Source organism: Balaenoptera physalus, assembly GCF_965194825.1.
Source record: "Balaenoptera physalus genome assembly, chromosome: 8".
Classification (NCBI taxonomy): Eukaryota; Metazoa; Chordata; class Mammalia; order Artiodactyla; family Balaenopteridae; genus Balaenoptera; species Balaenoptera physalus.
The window spans coordinates 25,356,196-25,378,888 of NC_138887.1; the positions used below are offsets into that span (position 1 = coordinate 25,356,196).

Here is a 22,693-nt window from a genome sequence, read left to right on the forward strand (position 1 = left end):
GTGGGTTTATCTCTGGGCTTTCCATCCTGTTCCACTGATCTATATTTCTGTTTTTGTTCCAGTACCATATTGTCTTGATTACTGTACCTTTGTAGTAGAGTCTGAAGTCAGTGAATCTGATTCCTCCAGCTCCATTTTTTGCCCTCAAGATTGCTTTGGCTATTCATGGTCTTTTGTGTCTCCATACAAATAGTGAAATTTTTTGTTCTAGCTCTGTAAGAAATGCCATTATTAATTTGATAGGGACAGCACTGAATCTGTAGATTGTTTGGGTAGTATACTCAGTTTCACAATATTGATTCTTCCAATCCAAGAACATGGAATATCTCTCCATCTGTTTGTGTCATCTTTGATTTCTTTCATCAGTGTCCTATACTTTTCTGAGTACAGGTTTTACCCCTTAGGTAGCTTTATTCCTAGCTATTTTATTCTTTGTGTTGCAATGGTGAATGGGATTGTTTTCTTAATTTCTCTTTCTGATCTTTTGTTGTTAGTGTATAGGAATGCAAGAGATTTCTGTGCATTAATTTTGTATCCTGCAACTTTACCAAATTCATTGATTAGCTCTAGTAGTTTTCTGGTGGCATCTTTAGGATTCTCTGTGTAGAGTATCATGTCATGCACAAAGAGTGACAGTTTTAATTCTTCTTTTCCAATTTGTATTCCTTTCATTTCTTTTTCTTCTCTGATTGCTGTGGCTAGGACTTCCAAAACTATCTTGAATAACAGTGGTGAGAGTGGATATCCTTGTCTTGTTTCTGATCTTAGGGGAAATGCTTTCAGTTTTTCACCATTGAGAATGATGTCTGCTGTGGGTTTGTCGTACATGGCCTTTATTATGTTGAGGTAGGTTCCCTCTATGCCCACTTTCTGGAGAGTTTTTACCATGAATGGGTGTTGAATTTTGTCAAAAGCTTTTTCTTCATCTAATGAGATGATCATATGGTTATTATTCTTCAATTTGTTAATACAGTGTATCACACTGATAGATTTGCATATATTGAAGAATCCTTGCATCCCTGGGATAAATCCACTTGATCATGGTGTATGATCCTTTTAATATGTTCTTGGATTCTGTTTGCTAGTATTTTGTTGAGGATTTTTGCATCTATATGCATCAGTGATATTGGTCTATAATTTTCTTTTTCTGTAGTATCTTTGTCAGATTTTGGTATCCGGGTGATGGTGGCCTCATACAATGAGTTTGGGAGTGTTCCTTCCCCTGCAATTTTTTTGGAAGAGTTTGAGAAGGATGGGTATTAGCTTTTCTCTAAATGTTTGACAGAATTCACCTGTGAAGCCATCTGGTCCTGGACTTTTGTTTGTTGGAAGATTTTTAATCACACTTTCAATTTCATTACTTGTGATTGGTCTGTTTATGTTTTCTATTTCTTCCTGGTTCAGTCTTGGAATGTTATACCTTTCTAAGAATTTGTCCATTTCTTCCAGGCTGTCCATTCTATTGGCATAGAGTTGCTCGTAGTAGTCTGTTAGGATGCTTTGTATTTCTGCAGTGTCTGTTGTAACTTCCCCTTTTTCACATCTAATTTTATTAATTTGAGTCCTCTCTCTCTTTTTCTTGATGAGTCTGGCTAAAGGTTTATCAATTTTGTTTATCTTCTCAAAGAACCAGCTTTTAGTTTTACTGATCTTTGCTATTGTTTTCTTTGTTTCTATTTCATTTATTTCTGCTCTGATCTTTATGATTTCTTTCCTTCTACTAACTTTGGGTTTTGTTTGTTTTTCTTTCTCTAGTTCCTTTAGGTGTAATGTTAGATTGTTTATCTGACATTTTTCTTGTTTCTTGAGGTCGGCTTGTATAGCTATGAACTTCCCTCTTAGAACTGCTTTTGCTGCATCCCACAAGTTATGGATCGTTGTGTTTTCATTGTCATTTGTCTCTAGGTATTTTTTGATTTCCTCTTTGATTTCATCAGTGATCTCTTGGTTATTTACTAACGTAATGTTTAGCCTCCATGTGTTTGTGTTTTTTATGTTTTTTCCCCTGTAATTTATATCTAATTTCATAGTGTTGTGGTCAGAAAAGATGCTTGATATTTCAATTTTCTTAAATTTACCGAGGCTTGATTTGTGACCCAAGATGTGATCTATCCTGGAGAATGTTCCATGTGCACTTGAGAAGAAAGTGTAATCTGCTGTTTTTGGATGGAATGTCCTATAAATATCAATTAAATCTATCTGGTTTATTGTGTCATTTAAAGTTTCTGTTCCTTATTTATTTTCTGTCTGGATGATCTGTCCATTGGTGTAAATGAGGTGTTAAATTCCGCCACTAATATTGCATCACTGCCGATCTCCTCTTTTATAGCTGTTAGCAGTTGCCTTACATATTGAGGTGCTCCTATGTTGGGTGCATATATGTTTGTAATTGTTTTATATTCTTCTTGGATTGATCCCTTGATCATTATGTAGTCTCCTTCCATGTCTCTTGTAACATTCTTTACTTTAAAGTCTATTTTATCTGACATGAGTATTGCTACTCCAGCTTTCTTTGGATTTCCATTTGCATGGAATATCTTTTTCCACCCCCTCACTTTCAGTCTGTATGTGTCCCTAGGTCTGAAGTGGGTCTCTTTTAGACAGCATATATATGGGTCTTGTTTTTCTATCCATTCAGCGAGACTGCGTCTTTTGTTTGGAGCATTTAATCCATTCACGTTTAAGGTAATTATCGATATGTATGTTCCTATGACCATTTTCTTAATTGTTTTGGGTTTGTTTTTGTAGGTCCTTTTCTTCTCTTGTGTTTCCCACTTAGATAAATTCCTTTAGCATTTGTTGTAGAGCTGGTTTGGTGGTGCTGAATTCTCTTAGCTTTTGCTTGTCTGTAAAGCTTTTGATTTCTCCATCGAATCTGAATGAGATCCTTGCCGGGTAGAGTAATCTTGGTTGCAGGTTCTTCCCTTTCATCACTTTAAATATGTCATGCCACTCCCTTCTGGCTGGTATGGTTTCTGGTGATAAATCAGCTGTTAACCTTATGGGAGTTCCCTTGTATGTTATTTGTCGTTTTTCCCTTGCTGCTTTCAATAATTTTTCTTTGTCTTTAATTTTTGTCAATTTGATTACTATGTGTCTCGGCGTGTTTCTCCTTGGGTTTATCCTGCCTGGGACTCTCTGTGTTTCCTGGACTTGGGTGGCTATTTCCTTTCCCATGTTAGGGAAGTTTTCAACTATAATCTCTTCAAATATTTTCTCAAGTCCTTTCTCTCTCTCTTCTCCTCCTGCGACCCCTATAATGAGAATGTTGGTGCATTTGATGTTGTCCCAGAGGTCTCTCAGGGTGTCTTCATTTCTTTTCATTCTTTATTCTTTATTCTGTTCCACGGCAGTGAATTACACAATTCTGTCTTCCAGGTCACTTATCCGTTCTTCTGCCGCAGTTATTCTGCTACTGATTCCTTCTAGTGTATTTTTCATTTCAGTTATTGTATTGTTCATCTCTGTTTGTTTGTTCTTTAATTCTTCTAGGTCTTTGTTAAACATTTCTTGCATCTTCTCGATCTTTGCCTCCATTCTTTTTCCGAGGTCCTGGATCATCTTCACTTTCATTATTCTGAATTCTTTTTCTGGAAGGTTGCCTATCTCCACTTCATTTAGTTGTTTTTCTCGGGTTTTATCTTGTTCCTTCATCTGGTACATAGCCCTCTGCCTTTTCATTTTGTCTATGTTTCTGTGAATGTGGTTTTCGACCCATAGGCTACGGGATTGTAGTTCCTCTTGCTTCTGCTTTCTGCCCTCTGGTGGATGAGGCTATCTAAGAGGCTTGTGCAAGCTTCCTGATGGGAGGGACTGGTGGTGGGTAGAGCTGGGTGTTCCTCTGGTGGGCAGAGCTCAGTAAAACTTTAATTCGATTGTCTGCTGATGGGTGGGGCTGGGTTCCCTCCCTGTTGTGTGGCCTGAGGCAACCCAGAACTGGAGCCTACCCAGCTCTTTGGTGAGGCTAATGGTGGACTCTGGGAGAGTTCATGCCAAGGAGTACTTCCCAGAACTTCTGCTCCTTCCCTCTGGATCCTGATGGCCACACTACTTTGTGTGTGCCCTCCAAGAGTGGAGTCTCTGTTTCCCCCAGTCCTGTCGAAGTCCTGCAATCAAATCCCATTAGGCTTCAAAGTCTGATTCTGTAGGAATTCCTCCTCCCGTTGCCGGACCCCCAGGTTTGGAAGTCTGATGTGGGGCTCAGAACCTTCACTCCAGTGGGTGGGCTTCTGTGGTATAAGTGTTCTCCAGTGTGTGAGTCACCCACCCAGCGGTTATGGGATTTGATTTTATTGTGATTGTGCCCCTCCAACCATCTCTTTGCGGCTTCTCCTTTGTCTTTGGATGTGGGGTATCTTTTTTGGCGAGTTCCAGTGTCTTTCTATTGATGATTGTTCAGCAGTTAGTTGTGATTCCGGTGCTCTCGCAAGAGGGAGTGTGCACACGTCCTGCTACTCTGCCATCTTGAACCAATCTCTGTCTCACTACTTTGTTATTTTTAGACTTTCCACTTTCTTCTCAACCTTACCAGCTAATCAGTTTTAAATTTTTTTTCAGTAATTATAGTAAATTAACAGTTATGTTTAAGCAATTTCACATCTTTGCTGAGTGAATAGATGGGAAATTTTAAAATGTCACCCAGACCAATACTTCTGATTCTGTCCTGACTATTCCTACTTTTCTCATATTTATCATGTAACTAAATTCTGCCCACTCTTCCTTTATATTATTTCTTCTTTCCATCCTTCCATTTTTTTGACCCCTTGAGTTGAAACCACCTGGCCCACTACAAAAGCCTTGGTGATCCCTGTATTGCCTTCTTCCCCTGGAACCCATCATTGTTGCAACTGGGCACACAAAAACACCAATATGGACTCAATTATCCAATAGGCTGGTTCAACAATAAGATACATAAAGGGCAGATGCTGTGTCTTATTTCTCTTTATCCTCAAGGTGTATAGCACAGTGTATCACACAAAGAGAGTTCTAGATTAAAAGCACTCATTAATGCAACTCCACTCCCAGGGACTAAATACTGTGCAGAACACAATATGTATTCAATAAATAGTTTTTGAATGAATAAGCATTTTTACTTAACTAATATAACCTACATATCTTTGCCAGATTAGCCTTCTAAACTACGTAAAATATATTCCCCCTTCAAAAATCTTCAATGGCTGCCCACTTCCATCAGGCTGAAATCCACTCAAGGCATTCCACCATCCAGCCTCTCCCTTGTACCTTCCTTTTGTCTCTTCTCATTATTCCTTTATAGAAGGCAACATGGCAGAGTTGAAAGGCCACTGCTTTTGATATCAGAATAGCTACTGAATTTGTATGAATCTTGACTTGATGACTTACTAATGTATGATATTACAAGCTCTTTGAACCTCAAATTTTACTAAATAAAAGTAATTAATACCTGGCAGAAGTTGTAAACATAATAATCAAAATGCAGACAGGGCACACAGAGGAAAAACTGTATGAACTCTGCTCCCATTACAATAACAGTCCTTTTTCACTCAGACTGTATACTCTTAACCTTAGTTTAGTATGTTCCTCGTGCTAATCTGAAACAGGGAAATTCAACCTACTGTACTTGCACCTAAATCCCATTCATTCTGTAAGGCCAGCTCAAAAGCTACTCTGTCTTAGATAAACATCATATTCAAGTACCAAGCAGGTGTAAACACAAGGGGTAATCAGCTAAGTAAGCATGGTCCCAACATAATGTTATTCAATGAGAAGAAATTATCTACAGGGGAAGATCAGATAGGTCTAAATTAGTGATCTGAAGGTACCAACAAATGTTCACTATCAGTTTCTAACTGAGGCTTTAAAAGAAAATCTGTGATGGGGAGGATTGCAAACCAACAACTTGGTAAACTTTACAAGTGTCATACTTTCTATGAACTCTCCATGACCATATGAGCTCAGAGTTGTTACTCTTTCTGCATTCACTATAGCACTATTGTACATTGCTGTGAGGCACACATAGCTTTGGAATGTTAATTACTTCCTAAGTTATATCTATTAGTTCCCCAGATCCCAAATTCCCTCAGAACTAACAAAATGCCAGATCCTTTAGTCTTTCTATCAGTGTCTTCTACATAGTAGGTATTCAACAAATATCTGAAATGACTATCATGTGTAGATTATCAAGCAATGAAAGACTTGGGTTTGTTTTTTTTTTAATTAATGCTAGTGTATTTTAAAATGTTATTTCCTACAAATCATGCAAGCCAAATATAACTGGTTGTATATAATTCTGAAAGCACCTTACACAGGTCTCCAGTTTTTATAATACGTTATTTCTTCTAATAGTTCTTAATACAGGACACTGACATACAAAGTGAAGTATGGTACCCAAAATGATGTAGATATTGGCAAAAGCAGAACTAATTGCTGTTGCATTCTCTAGGTCAGTGGTTCTCAACACTGGCTACACAATAAAATCATCTGGAGAGATTTTTTTTTTTTTTTAGATACCAATGCCAAGCCAATTACTATCGTCTCTAGGGTAGGACGTGATTCAAATATGCATCTGTGCTTAAAACCACTGTATCTCTCTTAATTCCAATGAACAACATGAATTGCTGACAGTTCCTGAGAAAGTCATTGTCCAGGATCTCTTCTGCCCACTATTGCTTCCTGGGCTTTAAATATTTAAGTATTTGAAACAGATATTCTTTATTAAGTATTGTTCTACCACTCCTGCACCACTATCTACCCAACACCCTTTCATTCTGATTACCTCAGCCTTAAGAAAAAAGTAATGCATGTTAACAGTCAGAAAAATTACCTCTCTTATGAGCTCAGTGGGTGAAGAAGCAAGCTACATCAGGGTGGCTGATGACAGGTGACTGGCTGCGACACTGAGGAAGTCCCTCACACCTGTCAAGGGAAGCAAACACTGCAAGAGAGAGGGCGAGTCGGACGGAGCAGGCGCATAAGAGCAAACAGTGCTCCAACTGCTGTTGGCAGAGCTCTAAAAATAAAACTACAAAAGCACTGGGAAGGCAGAATGAATTCTTAACACTTGCTCTCTTCTATTTTAGTCCGTTATGAAGCAGGTGACTTCGGTACCAAGCGAGTCTTTTAACTTTCTATATCCCTCACTTTCAGAAATGATCCTCAGTTATGTTGTCATGACTAAATTCATTCCAACTGTTTCAAGTTCATAATCATAAAGAGAACCTTTTTTAATCTTTCGAGACTGTTCTCTCTTAGGATTACACTCTAAAATAAGCTTCTTTGATATTCATTTGCCTATTTTATTTTGAAGATTTCTTTCACATGTATTATTCTGAGGAAAAAATGTTTATCCATTAATATTTTATGTATTCTTTTTGGGACTCATGTTTAAGAAGCAAGAGTTAAAAGAGTCATTAACGTATCCAGAGAAATAGCAGTTTAAATGTCCTCCATTAAAAAAATCACTGGTCTAGAGAAAGGAAAACTATAGACTTTCTAATAACATATTCAGTGACCCAAATAAGGTCAACCTTATTTTAAATGCTATTTTAAATGCTTGGTCTAGGGCAGTTCTGTATGAGAAGGTAACACAATGTTGAGGTTGAGAGCAAGTTTGGAATCAGATCAGAGTTGCATCCCCTGTCCCACTGTTACTACCTATGTATTCTGGAACAGGTTATTCACCTTCTCAAAACCTCAGCTTCTTCTTCACTTATAAAAGAGGAAAATTATGTCTATCCCTGTTTTATAGGGTTGAGGTCAGAATTAAATAAGACAATCTAAGTAGAACACTAGCTTACTGCCTGGCCCCTAGCACTCAATAAATACTACCAATGATGGTTACTGCTAACAACAAATTATTATTCCAAGAGCAGCTGATGATCCAACCATCAAGAAGCAATGTTATTTAAAATGTTGTTGATATTTTTAAATAGGCAAATACTATCAATATTTATATCTAAGAATCCAAAATCTCAAAGCCTTTTTTCTAGACAGGCTTGCCTCTTCCCATTTTCCTGGCACATACAGCATAATATAATAGGGGTAGAAAATACCTTGGGGAATTATTTTTCCTGAGTAGTAAACTTTGCTGGAGGAAATTCTGCATTTTGGTACATTTCTCACAACAGGCATGTACTACAGATGTCTACATTTGAAGAAAAGTTGAAATTATTTCATAGAAATTGAGAGTGCCTCAAGATGCTCAACTCCTAACCTCAAGCCCAAACTAAAACTACACACACACACACACACACACACACACACACACACACACACAATTATCTATATTTACAGATCCCAGAAAACTCCTGATGCATGGTTAATCATTATCACTTTACCTAAATCTCAAACAATGTCACTGAGTTGCCACCCACCGAGGTGTCACTGAACCCATGAGAAGTCATTTTAAAAAGTAAACTTTGATCAAAAGTCTGGCCTCATCTCACAGGCATCACCCCTGGACTCTTGATCAGTCTTCCCAGAGACTGTTCACGGCTTCAATTACACATTTGTATTTGTGTTTGAAGCTATCTGTGCCCTGTTTAAACCATTTCCACTGGTCTGGTTCTCAAAGAAGATAGAAACCAGTTGTTAATCTGGTGAGTACTCATTTTATTTTTGAAATATATACTAAGTTCCTTCTTACCTTACTCTTTAGACCAGAAATCATCGATTCTTGCTATAAATGAAGAAAATTATGCAGAAACCTATGTTAAAAAGAATACTTGAAATTTAGACGGTCCATTTAGAGTAAACATTATATAACTCCCTTGAGATTAAGAAAACATTATGTTAAACTCAGAATTAATTTAAATATCTCCCAAGTTGTTTCAGATATAAAATGATGAGGAAAAAAGCTCTAAATTGCTTATGAACTAGTGAAATAAGTATTAACAGTTTGATGAAAGTAAGGTATTTAGCGTGCTAAACTATTTTAACTATAATCATTGTATCTATTTGAACTAGTTCGCATATCTATTTGTATTTGTTATACAAACTAAACAGATTTATAGACTACATTAGTATTTCTTGGATAACTTCTCTGAGCAGGTCTTAACTGGATATTTCTCAATCACTTTTTTTTCTTTTTGACTGAGGAACCACTTTTATGTCTGTTCAAAAGGAACATTGTATTGATTTATTAATTTTCCCTCTATAATATCTAACATTTGCCCAAAGAAAAATGGGTCATCAGCAAGTTTATTTCTATTTGTGCCCTGATTTCTCAGCCAAAGAAGTCATGTGTCTGCATTTTCAGACCTGGGCTGAGACTGTTTCTTCAGAACTCTTCCCATCTCTGCCTGGCTACACGTGTCTTACCCTTATGACCAACAACTCCCTGAGGACAATGGCTGACAATGGGTTTGGCTCTACAGCCCCACTGTTCCTTAGAAAAATAAATGGAGTTTATTCTACTGGATGCATATGGAAAAGTTGATTTTTTTTAAAATTCTTCATTACAATCAAAACACTTGTTAACCCAAAATAATCTAGAAAAAGTAAAATTAAAATAAAGCTTTAAAATAGTAGATGTTAATGTTTAATAAGTATTAAATAATGTTATAACTATCTTATGAATTACCTAAGGTATGAACTTGTTCAATGCCTTTGTCTCTTCAAGGACTAACATACTGCCTAGCTCATGATTGGCAATGCTTAATTATTTTATTAATCTAATTAGTACATATATTATATACACAAATATATATACATATATGCCTATATTATATAGATGCATATACATATGAGATACATGATGTGCATGTGCATCTATAGATACAATGTATATTTACAGATACATATACACTGAATATTTTACTAATGAGGATATATTATCATGGATAACATTTATAACTTAATCTATATGCCAGAATTTTAACCAATGAAATACTAGAATAATAAACCAAGATATAACTGTAACACAGTCGTAATTTTAAAATTATAGCATACAAATGCTGGTGTCTAAACAACATGGTGTCTATACTGCATTTCAAACATAAGATGGGCGCAGAAAAAGCAAGGTTCTGAAACGGAGCCCCACTACCAACCTTAATGGTGCGTTTATGGTTATACAAATCCACCACACTGGCTTAAATGAGGGAAATGAATAGTCTAAGATCACATGTCAATATTGTGCTCTAGGGCTTCCCTGGTGGCACAGTGGTTAAGAATCCACCTGCCAATGCAAGGGACACAGGTTCTAGCCCTGGTCCGGAAAGATCCCACATGCCACAGAGCAGCTAAGCCCGTGCGTCACAACTACTGAGCCTGCGCTCTAGAGACCACGAGCCACAACTATTGAGCCCAAGTGCCACAACTACGGAAGCCTGCATGCCTAGAGCCCGTGCTCCACAACAAGAGAAGCCACTGGAATGAGAAGCCCACGCACTGCAATGAAGTCCCAACACAGCCAAAATAAATAAATTAAAAAAAAAAAAAATTGTGCTCTAGAGTTTGTTCAAACTATTCCATAATACTGCCACATTTGAATGTCATGATAACACAATGAACTCAGTAAGATAGAGCATTTGAATGCATTTTACTGATGAGGAAACAGAAACTGAGGTATAAAGCACTGTACCCATGGGCCCATAGCTAGCACGAAAACCAAAGTCACAACTGACACCTACACACATATTATACAGCTGGTTATTGGAAGCATCAAACAAGCCAGGAAATATTACTAGTGGAAAGAACTACTAAACATAACTCCAACAATGAAATACTGAGTATTAATTTGTGGGAAGCAAGAGTAGCAATGAGTGTTAGAAGCACATATCAAGCATCTATCCAGGGAGGCCAGGGTGCAAATAACATCAAGTCCTGAAAGAGGATACACACAGTATTGATTCAGCGTACGAGGGATTTTGATCCATTCTAGGGAGGTGCATGTGTCCAGAATGTTTATTGTAAAAATGTTTTTTTCAAGAAGGTGAACATAGTACCAGCACTGATAGCTCACAGTGAGCATGACCTCTGATTCTATGAGACTGTACACCCTGGGAGCATACACCTCTGTGAAACTGTGTGTTTAACGTTCTGGCTCTAGCCATCCATTTATGTTTATAATCACATCATCAACATTCTACAAATGTACACAGTAACAAATTCATACTTTTCTAACTTAAAATGTCCCAAAGTAGAAGGTACTATTATTACATTATCTTATTTTATAAGAAGAAATAAAAGCTTTCCAATTTGGCCTCTTTTTTTTTTTTTTTTTAATTAAACTAATCTTTAAAAGCCTCAAGGTTCTCTTTATTTCTTGGGAAGTCTGCCTGGCAAGAATCATCCTATTCATCCATCACATATTTTTCCAAACCTGGAGCAGGCCAACTGGTGCTGTGCCAGAGAGCAGTACAGGACATAATAATATCAGATAAAAGTCTCTCTTTGTAAGAGAAATGCCCTCAACGTGAAGACCAGGAGGTGCGTCAAACTCCCTACAATTTTTGCCTCTAGGACCTCAAAGATAAGCTACGTTGCATAAATCTTGATTCTAGTCAGGTAGGTTATGCACGAGTCTTATCCACTGCACAGGCTGTGTAGGAATATGCAACAGCAGTCTTTGAATATTTTTCTTTAGCTTAAATGTACTGCACCTTATCTTTGGAAAAATCAGGTTCATTAGTTCAATCTAAATTTTTTACAAGAGAAAAAAATATCCAGAAGACAAGCAAGATAGCAGGGTCAGTGTGTGTGCAGGGTTAGTACGTGAAAAAGACCACTGGGAATATAAATATATGAAGTATTCATAGCTAAACGTTCTAAAGGAATTATTTTTAATGATGTCTCATTTAAAATGCAACCACATTAATAATTATGGTATCTTATGACAATCTGACCCACCAGGTCTTAAATGACTGAATGTGATGTCCTGACCATCCCAGCAGAGCAGCTCAGACATGGGGTCCATTCTAGCGTGCAGGGGCTGCCCTAACAAAGCCCACAAACTGGGTGGCACAGAAAAGAAATATATCGTCTCACAGTTCTGAGGGCTCAAAGTCCTAGATCAAGGTGTCAGCAGAGTCATGCTTCCTCTGGAGGCACTAGGGAAGATCTGCCCTATGCCTCTCTCCTAGTTTCTGATAGGTCCTTGGCTTGCGGAAGCATAACTCCAATTGTCACATAGTGCTGTCCCTGTGTGTGTGTGTGTGTGTGTGTGTGGCCCAAGTTTTCCCTATCTATATGGATATTTGTCATATTGGATTACGGCCCACCCTACTCCACTATGACCTAATTCAAATTAATTACATCTGCAAAGACCCCATTTTCAAATAAGGTCACATTCTGAGGCAAGGGTGGTTAGAATTTCAACATACGAAGTTTTGGGAGAACACAAGTCAACCTAAAATAGTGTCCTATGCTGGGACTCAAAAGCAGTCTCACAACTAATGCATAAATTAGGATTGTTCTTCATATTAATAGTTTGCATAACTTGGTAATTCCCAACTGTTTAAAAAGTCTAAACTAATACTGTGTAATATATAATAAATACTCCATTTCTTAATGCATTTAAAGGAAAGAGCATATCCAGGATATGAAGAAGCTAGAACAAGTATGTCTCAATCATTGCGTTTTTTTAGAGTTAAGATATCCACAATCCAGACATATGTATACAAGTGTATAAATACTCAAATATTTCCACTATATGTTACATGTACACATTAATAATATATCATCTAAATTTCATAACAGTGACACCATAAACTGGAATACACGGTACGGCATACTGGTGATATACCCTGAGCTCAGGGTGATCATATAATTTGGTGTCTGAACCTGGACATTTGTGAGAGTGAAGGGGCATTATTAACAACTACGCTGGGTAACAGGCAGAAACCAAAAGCATCCTGGTCAAACCCAACACAAGGATAAGCAAAAGAGCTGGGCTGAAATAAAATGCTGGAAGGCATAGGATACCTTTTCCCCTATTTGTGTGTAGTTGAGAAAGGGAAAGGCAGTGATTATTCTGCTCAGGTATGAATACCTAAAAGAAGGGAGAAAGTTTGTGGAAATGCACTAGATTTTGTATAGTGTGAGAGTGTAACATATTTATGTTTTGTTAATAAAATGATATGCATGAGAAAAGTATGAAAGTGGACAATATAAAAAGGAGATACTAATCGCACAAAATGGGATCTTTCTAGCCTCCCCTAAATTGATCAGAGTAGAATGGATCTGAAGTACTTCAAGAGCCCCATTTAAGCCCAGTCAACTAAAGAGGTCAACTATTCATATTATTATTATTATTTTAACAGACAGAAGAAAAAGAAGCAGAGAAATTACTTTTGACTGAACAACAGAAAAACAGAGTATCTTGGACCAGAGATTCTGGGTTTCCATTTTCCCTCGAGTAATAGTATTCCCTTGTAACCAGTGTAGACAGTGATCCCTGGGATAACTGTTTCTATACTACACCCCTTTGTGTTGCCATTCTTGTAACTGCACTGTCCTAAAAGAGAACAAACAGCATGTAGCTGTTCTCCATTTACAGAAGAAGTAGATGAGCAGAAACACGTGGTATTCTTTTTCATACTCATCAAGATATTTTTGGTGTGTGATCAGTTCACACCAGCCCTATAAAATTTCAAAGCTCCATATAAGACAGAGCACTATATAATACACCTACAAACAAAGCTCAGTAGTACGGTGACTTTGTCGCAATAGTGCTGGTATTGTTTTGGGGTCGCTGTTAATTGTTCTCCCCTGAAAAAAATGGAGCACTTTCAACCAAGAAAAATCTTCATTAGTTTACTATGCAGCTTTCCCAGGTGAAACAAATACCCCTATCAAGAGTGTGTGTCCTTGTTAATTAGTTTGCCCACAGGCCACCCTGGCAGCTATCCAGCATTTCTGGTATCTACAAAGCATTTTATCCAGCCTGCACAAGGACAGGAGAGATTGTCTCATTTCCGCTCCAGACCCAGCAGGAAAGAGCAGACACCAGTATGCTTCTGTTAAAGACATGTTTCACTACAAAATTTTCCTTCAGGAAATTCAGAGATCTCCAGGAACAGGAGAATTTTACCCCTGCACATTTGACTAAATGTTAAATAATTACACTTCCTGCTTCACCAAGCACTAAATTTAACAGCTTAATTTAGAAAATATTTTGAACTAGCTAACTTACCCTTTTTAATAGCACATTTATTATCAGGGATTAATGAATAAAACTCACTGATGCGACAAAACGTTAGCAAAATGCAAACACCACGTAAGCATTGTGGGAGACAACCGGAAATACACATCACTGGCAAAAGGAACACATATCAGGGGCCAATTTATTGTGCTGATTCCATTTAGGTCAGTAGTTCTCAACCAGGAGTGACTTTGTACCCCAGCAGACATCTAACAATGTCTGGAGATATTGTTTATCATCATGACTTGGGGAGGAGTTGCTACTGGCCTCTAACAGGGTAAAGACCAAACTGCAGGACAGACCCCCATCACAAAGAAATGTCTGGTCCAAAATGCCAGTAGTGACAGCTTGAGAAACCCAGCCTTACATTGTGTGGGTAAATTAGTGTTTTTTTTTAATAAATTCCATGTGGTAATATTATCTTTCCTAGGTGCATTTTAATAGACTTTAATAGTTATTTTCAGTGAAGTTTCTCTGATTTGATTTTTCTAACTTGTCAAAATTATAATTCTGAATTGTTCTCAAATACTATAAAATTATTATGAAATGCTAAAAAATACTATAAAATTAAAATTAAGCAGCCTATCCTTTATCATGCTGTGTGTGAATTTAGGAGAAACCAAGATTGGTAAGAAATATAAATGAATTAAAACTGAGCTGCATGTAATATTAATTGAGGATTCCAAAAACCTCTTAATTTCCAGTTTTCACCCCATAACCAACTCGTGATTTTGTTCTCTTTATAAAACACTGCTTTTAACCCACCACATCATGAAGGCCAGAAACAGAACCACACTCACTGAAAGATAAAAGCATGAGAAACGGTTTCAGAAATGTACCTAAATGAATATAAAGAGGAAATCTAGTGCTCTCTCTTAGAAAATGCCAGATTATCTTCTGTATGATATACTTTACGGAATAAATGCTTTAAGTGTTTTGAGGTTCTTGTTTCCATATTTTAAACAACAACAATTTTGCAGAGTACTTGTCTTTGATAAATTTGTATTATGTTTTATGTGGAGCAGATTTTCAACCTTCAATTCAGAATGACATAAAACAGAAAAATCAGAACAGGAAAAAAAAAAAAATCCCACATCAGGCCACACTTTAACATTGGTTGTATCACTTAGTTCTTGAAGTATATAACTCAATTATCCTTTATACTTCTTCAAGTGCATGTCCTTCAAAACATCTTTGTCTTTTTTATCCAACCGTCTTCCCCTCTTAATCTACCACACTGGTGACGCACTATCCATAATTTTATAAAATAGCACTCTTGCTTTATTATTATAAAATACCACATATATCCAGAGTAGTTCTATACTGGCTAAGTCCTGCTTCTTATCACCACTTTATTATGTGCCACTGCTAACTATCTTCAATGATGACTTCAGAATAGTATCAGGAGTTCTAAGGGGTAGTATCTGAAGTTAGACAGAAAACCCCAAGAAATCATGCTTTCACAACTTTTTCCAGGACTCTATGGCAAGACACTGGCGAGCACACTTTCAGTAGAAGAAAGCCCAAATGTTCTTCTTCTGACACAGTGTTTGGCAGCTGCAATCACAAAGTCTAAACAGAACTACAGAAAAATCCTCTCGAAAACTATGGTTTGCATTTATATGGTCTACATATTCAGGATTTATCAGTGCTAATAAACTCTCTTTAAAATGACATCTCTAGGAAGATTCTGTTTATCCAATGGTTTGGGAAATAAGAGGTCCTCTGAATTTTTTTTTAAGTGGGGAGGGGTCTCAAATCATGGATGGAGCCTAAGACCAAGGAAGAGCTTGTGTATACCTGTTCCATCAGTAAAGGAGTAAATACAGTGGTGGAGGGATAGGGAAAGAGAGGGAGATGCACACAAAGCCACATTTCACCACAGTTGGTGACTGCCTCTAATACCACTAAATATGATGCCATGTCAATTCTAGGATGCTCACCTGGAGATAGGGCTGGCTCAGATTTAATCAGATCATGTATGCATAGGTGTGCCTTAATTCGCAATCTAATTAAAAACCGGGGATGCTCAGGGAAGAGGAAGAACCATGCAGAGACTTGCATTTCCGGACCACCTAAGGTCAATAGAATAACCTCACAGATTAAAAAAAAAAAAAAAAATTCCACGAAGCAGCAAGGTTTCGGTTGCCTTTTTCATATAGTCTTTTTTTTTCTCTCTGAGATCTTTTTTGTTTGTTTGTTTGTTTTTTTGTTTTGTTTTGTTTTTAATAAATTTATTTATTTATTTATTTATTTTTGGCTGTGTTGGGTTTCTGTGCGAGGGCTTTCTCTAGTTGTGGCGAGAGGGGGCCACTCTTCATCGCGGTGCGCGGGCCTTTCACTGTCGCGGCCTCTCTTGTTGCAGAGCACAGGCTCCAGACGCGCAGGCTCAGTAGTTGTGGCTCACGGGCCCAGTTGCTCCACGGCATGTGGGATCTTCCCAGACCAGGGCTCGAACCCGTGTCCCCCTGCATTGGCAGGCAGATTCTCAACCACTGCGCCACCAGGGAAGCCCTGAGATCTATTTTTTAAATTAACTTTTATTGGAGTATAGTTGCTTTACAATGCTGTGTTAGTTTCTGCTGTACAGCAAAGTGAATCAGTTATACGTATACATATATCAACTCTTTTTTAGATTTCCTTCCCATTTAGGTCACCACAGATCATTGAGTAGGGTTCCCTGTGCTCAATAGCAGGCTCTCATTAGTTATCTATTTTACTTCATACAGTCTTTAACCTTATTTTCCCTTCCTGTTTTTCCTTGTAGCTCTAAGAAACAGGCCTAACTATCCCCTAACCAAAGCTGTTCACAAAAAAGATAATACTTTATTTTCAGATGTGACATTTGTAAGACAATGACATCTGGTTCTAAATTCTCACCTTATTTTTGGCCAAATTGCAAATATATTAAATTACATTAAAATATTCATGTATGAGGGTCATCTTGCCAAGATATTTTAAATGATATGCACATAAAATGTAATAATATTTTATTGCAATAATTGACTATAATGGGTACCAAGGTGTTGGATAATTTCCACTGGTGAGATTTCAGCTGATTTCTTAGAATCATGGCCTTTGTAATGTGCTAAATTGAACAGTCTCTTTCTTAAAGAAATCTTTCTTCAAACGACATAGAAACAGCTATAATTTTTACTATGTACAATCCATGAAGTCAGAAGAAAATTTGTCAACAAGGTATTTTTTTGTGAGCTTATCCTGAAAGTCACTTAAAAGGGATCGCTGTTCTGGGAAGTTTAGCAAGAGTGTGTCTAGCACTGTTAAGATTGGTATTGTTCTTGACCTGACATACTATTAGCTGGAAGATGCAGCATCTTTATAAAAAGATCTAATATAATTTGGTTTGTTTTAAGTGACCCGCTAAAGAAGAGAGTTAGAACCCTTCAAGAGATTCTTAAAACATAGAATTCTGATTTTTTAGGAAACTAGTTTATCTCAACAGTCTGGGAAATCTCTATAAAAATCCATGAGACAATCGTTCAGGAATAAGTGTATATAGACAGATACTACTCAGAAGTGCTGCATGGAAAAAGCATAAAATAAAGAGCAGATAATCCTGTTGTACCAGTCTATTGATATAATTTAATATGCCTCAGTTTTGTTAGGTAAAATCCTACATGCAATTTAAGAACATCTTTGGCAACAGACGGTCAGAAAAATCTCTCATCAAACCAATAGAAAATAAAAATATTCTTCGTCCAAAAAAGTCAAGTTTTTTTTAATATATTTCGACTTCAAAGTGCACAGATGCTGAAGGAGAAAGTGGACTCTACAAAATGAAAAAGTTCTGCAATTCACACTACTTACTAAGTGAACATTTGAACCGAAGATGAATGGCACATTCCATTCTTTGAAAAAATCTTTTAATTGCCTTTTGCAAGAATCGTTACGTTTGACTCTGGATGTGTTTCAATACAGTGAGAAAGTTTATACTTTTATACTTTGGCAGACACTCTGAGATCTGAGATATAGGTGGAGATTTATACAAAGCCTCAGCCTCATAGACCAAGTACACCTTATACAGATAATTTTTTAAAAAACAAAGTGGGGGAGAAAAATGAAAACAAAAACCTCAACCTGCCCCAGGAATGTTTTATGATGTGTTCATCTTGATTCTGGGACATAATATCTTTGTGGAGTAAAAATTTTGTATCCATCTGTTTCTTGAATACATCCAAGTAATCCCATAATCCATCAAAAGGGAATAATAGCTACCTTCACATGAGTCCTGATTTATTGAACTGGTCCTAAAAAGGGTATGCAGCCCTTAACTTTATTACAGTACCAAAATATTTGCTTTGCTGACAGCAAATGCTTGGACCCATTGCAAATACTAAATGTTCTAAAGAGAATACATTAAAAGTCAAATAAATTTGCTTGTGAAGAACATAAAATTCCAGTAAGGAACTACAGCATTTAATAATCTGAAATCGGCAGCTCCTTTCAAGCCAAATTATTATGATTACTTTGATGAAAAAGGTCATAGCCATCTAATAGCCAAAATAAAAGGTAAGCATTAAAGTGGGACACATCATTTAAAAAAATCATTTAATGTGAAAATCTTCAATTTTAGGTTTTTTTACATGCCACTTTAAACTGAAAACAGTCATTTAGTTACCTTAAACAGCCAAATCAATTAAACTAGAGATACTCAGATCATGCTCTGCAAATCTAGCTCAAGGAAAGCACAGAAATAGAGGGTGTTTAGACACATTATAACAGTTTGAAGAAGTAATGTTATGACTACTGAATCTAATTATTTAAAAACAAAGGTTCATATCTTTTTTAATTTCATTTTTCTACTAACTGATTTTCATTGTAGTATTCTACAAAAATATACATTTGCAATGAATATGAAATTTACAAAAAATAAACTCTGTTCCTTTAGGACAGTTAGTGTGAAAAGCACTGAATTAGATAGACAATTACTCTGGCCAGAATCCCCTGGTGTTAGCAAATTAATTAGTGCTAGAGGTATAACAAGATAAATCCTGAACAAATCAGACAATCAGCTGTACTTCCAAAATGAAAAGACTAGGTATGCATAGTGCAGAGCAAGGGAGCACCTGTATGCAAGAAAAGAGGGGCCTTTTTTTAGGTAAACTTACTGAGTACCCAGTACTTAGGTATTGTGAAGAAGCATCTTTCAAAGCATCTGCTTTGAAAAGCAGAAGTCATATCATAACTATTCACCAAAATCCAGTCAGTGAAGAGGAGAAATCACATACGGATGCTTTCAGTTACATATGAACATTCCTGCATTAATACTTTATAACTGAGGCATTAGCTAGAGAACATGACCAGTCCATAAAGATACATATAAGCAAAAATAGATGCTGGTTAGGATTTTACAGAATCACTAGTTTATACAGGCAGGGAAATGCACACAATTTAAGGAGAGACCCAAGATTTCACGAAGTATATACCTTAATTTAGAGTTAACTTAATCCTTTACATTTCAAAAGAGCTATCTTACAATTTTTCTACATATTTATTAACAATAGTTGTGTAAACTGGCTTAAACCATACTACAGAGAATTCTTTTCTTTGTAGAGGGGGGAACGTTCAGCTAACTAATTATGACAACACTAGTAATAAGTAGTTAATGAACTTTTGGGATTGACTCTCCTGACTCCTGACGGGCTGGACCAGCACCCACGTGGCAAACCGCAGTTTGCCTGCGGCAAAAAGGATGAGTCATCTGACTGCTTCCAAGGATCTCCAAAGTTTGTGAACATCTAAAGTCAAAAGGAGTGAGTATTCCCATTTTCTAGTTTTTGGTGTCTTTATGATGGGTGTCTAATAATAAAACCCAAGGGAGGAAGAATTCTAAGATGGCGCCCATGCATCATCTACTCTACTGGAGTGGGGTGGGACCTGGGGTCAGGAAGAGTTGTCACTCCCATGCCTGTTATGTTATATGACTAAGGTGAAGGGATTCTGTAGATGTAAGTAAGATCCCAAATCACTTGATTCTGAGTTAAAAGAAAGATTATCACAGATGGTCTAACTTAACTAATTGAAGGTCCTTAAAAGAGGGACTGGGCCCCCTTTCTGAAAAGAGAGATCTTCCTGCTGGCCTTGAAAGAGTAAACTGCCATGTTGTGGGAAGACCTTTGAGAGGGCCGTGTGGGAAGGAAGTGAGCGGCCTTTAGGAGCCGAGAATAAACAGGAAAGGGGAGGTAGTCCTACAACCACAAATAAGTGTCCACAACCACCAAAGCTTGAAAGAGGAGCAGAAAAGTAGCCCTGGAAAGGAACACAGGCCAGTCAACACCTCACTGCAACCTTATGAGACTTTGAGGAAAGGAACCTGCGAAGCCCTGGCTGGACTCATCACCGTGGAAACTGTGAGAAAAGAAATGTCCATTGTTTGAAACAACTGAGTTTGTGGCAATACATTACACAGTGTAGAAAACACCAAACTAAAATAAATGAGTCTAGATTACTGAATTCATTTTCTCTCTCCGTCTTCATATAAGATGCATTTATGAAGATTCTGTCTGATTTGTTTCATTCACTGTACTTTAAACCAGTGGTCACGGTCAGTCTTCAATCTCTTTCGTTTAGTCTGATTCACATCTTTTTTGCATAAATCTTAAGGATTTAGCTGTTTCTCTAACTTCTCTCATTTAGGAATTTCCTTACTAGGAGGAAAGCTAATTAACTGGGCAGAAGGAAAGGTCATACTTAGTGTGATTCTGCACACACACCTCTTCCAAACTTTAAGACGCATAATGAGCCCTAATATTAATTCTCCTTGAAAAAGTATTTTAAACAGTACAATATAATTGATTTATACTCTTCTAAAAACACTTCATAATATTCATTTATTCCTTGGGTAAGATAAGATTATGTGTTTTTTGCTCATCTTAAAAGAAAAAGAAAGCACCATTCTATGTTACACAAGTATCACTATTATTGCTGATATTTTAAAGTTACCATTTGCAGACAGTTTGCAACAAGTACTAGAAATATACTGTCAAATGAGAACATCTAGGGCCTATTTCACAGAATCAAGATCTCACATGACAATAGGCCACTAACATTATTTCTCTGCACACAAGAATGCAAGGTCACTGACTTCCTTATATATTTCTTAACGGGCCCTTCAAACAGACAAAGAAAGGAGTCTGGTACCGTACCATGCTTGAGTACAACTGGGGAGAGCACAGAGTATTAAAAAGGGAGGAAAACATCAAACTTCAGCACTTTGGCTTTCAGAAAGGTTGTGAGAGAGAAAACTAAAATGTGAGGGCTGGGGGTGGGACCTTTTCAGTGGCATCCTGAAAGGCAGTGGAGTACTCGGGTACCAAGAAACATCTCCTTTATGCTCAACAGACACGTGACAACTAAGACCTAGTTGTTAGGAAACGGTTGGGCGGTGAGCAATTATAGAAGGTGCTAAAGCCAGGAATTGTTCCTCACAAGATGTTACCTAGGTAGGTCCCACACCTAGTTAGTGGTGGAGGCAAACCGGAACTCAAGTCACCTGACTCCACCAAATTCTCCTGCTTCTAATCAAATTATATTTATCCAGTACTTTCTATGTGCCGTGCTTCGTATGAATTAACATTCTTAACTCTCACAACAACCTGATGAAGTTTTAGCAATGAAAGAGTTAACTTGTTCAAGTTACCCAGCTAATAAATGGTAGAACTGAGCTTTGAACCCACATTATTAACCAACCAGGCAAATTCCAAGAGGGAATTAAGCCCTAATGTTCAAAATCATCCATTATTAAGTTCTCCTCTATGCCTCTAGAATGGCACTAGCCATGAACGGTTTTTCAGAGAACTGAAAAAATCGTCACTCAAACCATTATCTGTGTTCTGTGGTTCAGACGACGAAATTTGGAAAGGCTGCAACCACACCATAAATGGTCACTTTTTAGAATTTAGAAGTACTCGATAGTCACCTACAGAAACGCAGCTTCACTGACACTCAGCATGGAACCAACATCTAATATTCATACATTACGCGTGTGTGTATATGTGTATATATATACATACACACACATATATTTAGTTATAGTCATACAGTTATATATATATATATAAATAATGTGTTTGCTTGTAATTAAGGTGGGGGTACAGAAACATAAAAATGAAATTGAAAAACAGATACTGAGCAGCCTATTGAACTCAGGTTTTAGATCCCTGTGTCTATTATAAAAGCAGACTCTCAGGGGCAAATCTACTTCACTTATGGAAAACAACAGAAGGGGTAGGACCAAATCCAAAGCTTGCAACCCTCAAACTGCCCCTCTGTCACGGTCATTTACACCCAGGGACTCAGCTGGCGTTTAGACACCACACAGACAGGTTGTGTCACCTCTGATAATTTAAGGAGATGAATGACCTCATCTAATTATCAGGCATGGTTTGCACTGTGATGAGTTGCCATTCCCCTATGTTTATTTATCGCCATCGAGTATTAATATAAATTTTAAACAATTACTCACCAGCCGACCTTAACACCATGTATCAAACCCCCTGGGAACTGAGCTACACATGCACAATACAATTTCACCTCATGAAAATTAATTCGATT

The 22,693-nt window shown here is 37.2% G+C and overlaps 1 protein-coding gene across 10 annotated transcripts in view; it reads right to left on the reverse strand.

Annotated features, from left to right (window-relative positions):
- The window catches only part of CACNA2D1 (calcium voltage-gated channel auxiliary subunit alpha2delta 1), a 503,964-nt gene that overhangs the window by 468,435 nt on the left and 12,836 nt on the right, over positions 1-22,693 (reverse strand). The window contains exon 1 of one of the 10 annotated variants that reach the window (XM_082473436.1): positions 6,803-8,177. The exons of the other annotated variants lie outside the window; for them this stretch is intronic. The gene's annotated coding sequence lies outside the window, so the exon portion shown is untranslated. Of the gene's footprint in view, positions 1-6,802; positions 8,178-22,693 lie in introns of those variants that run through there. 10 annotated transcript variants of the gene reach the window in all.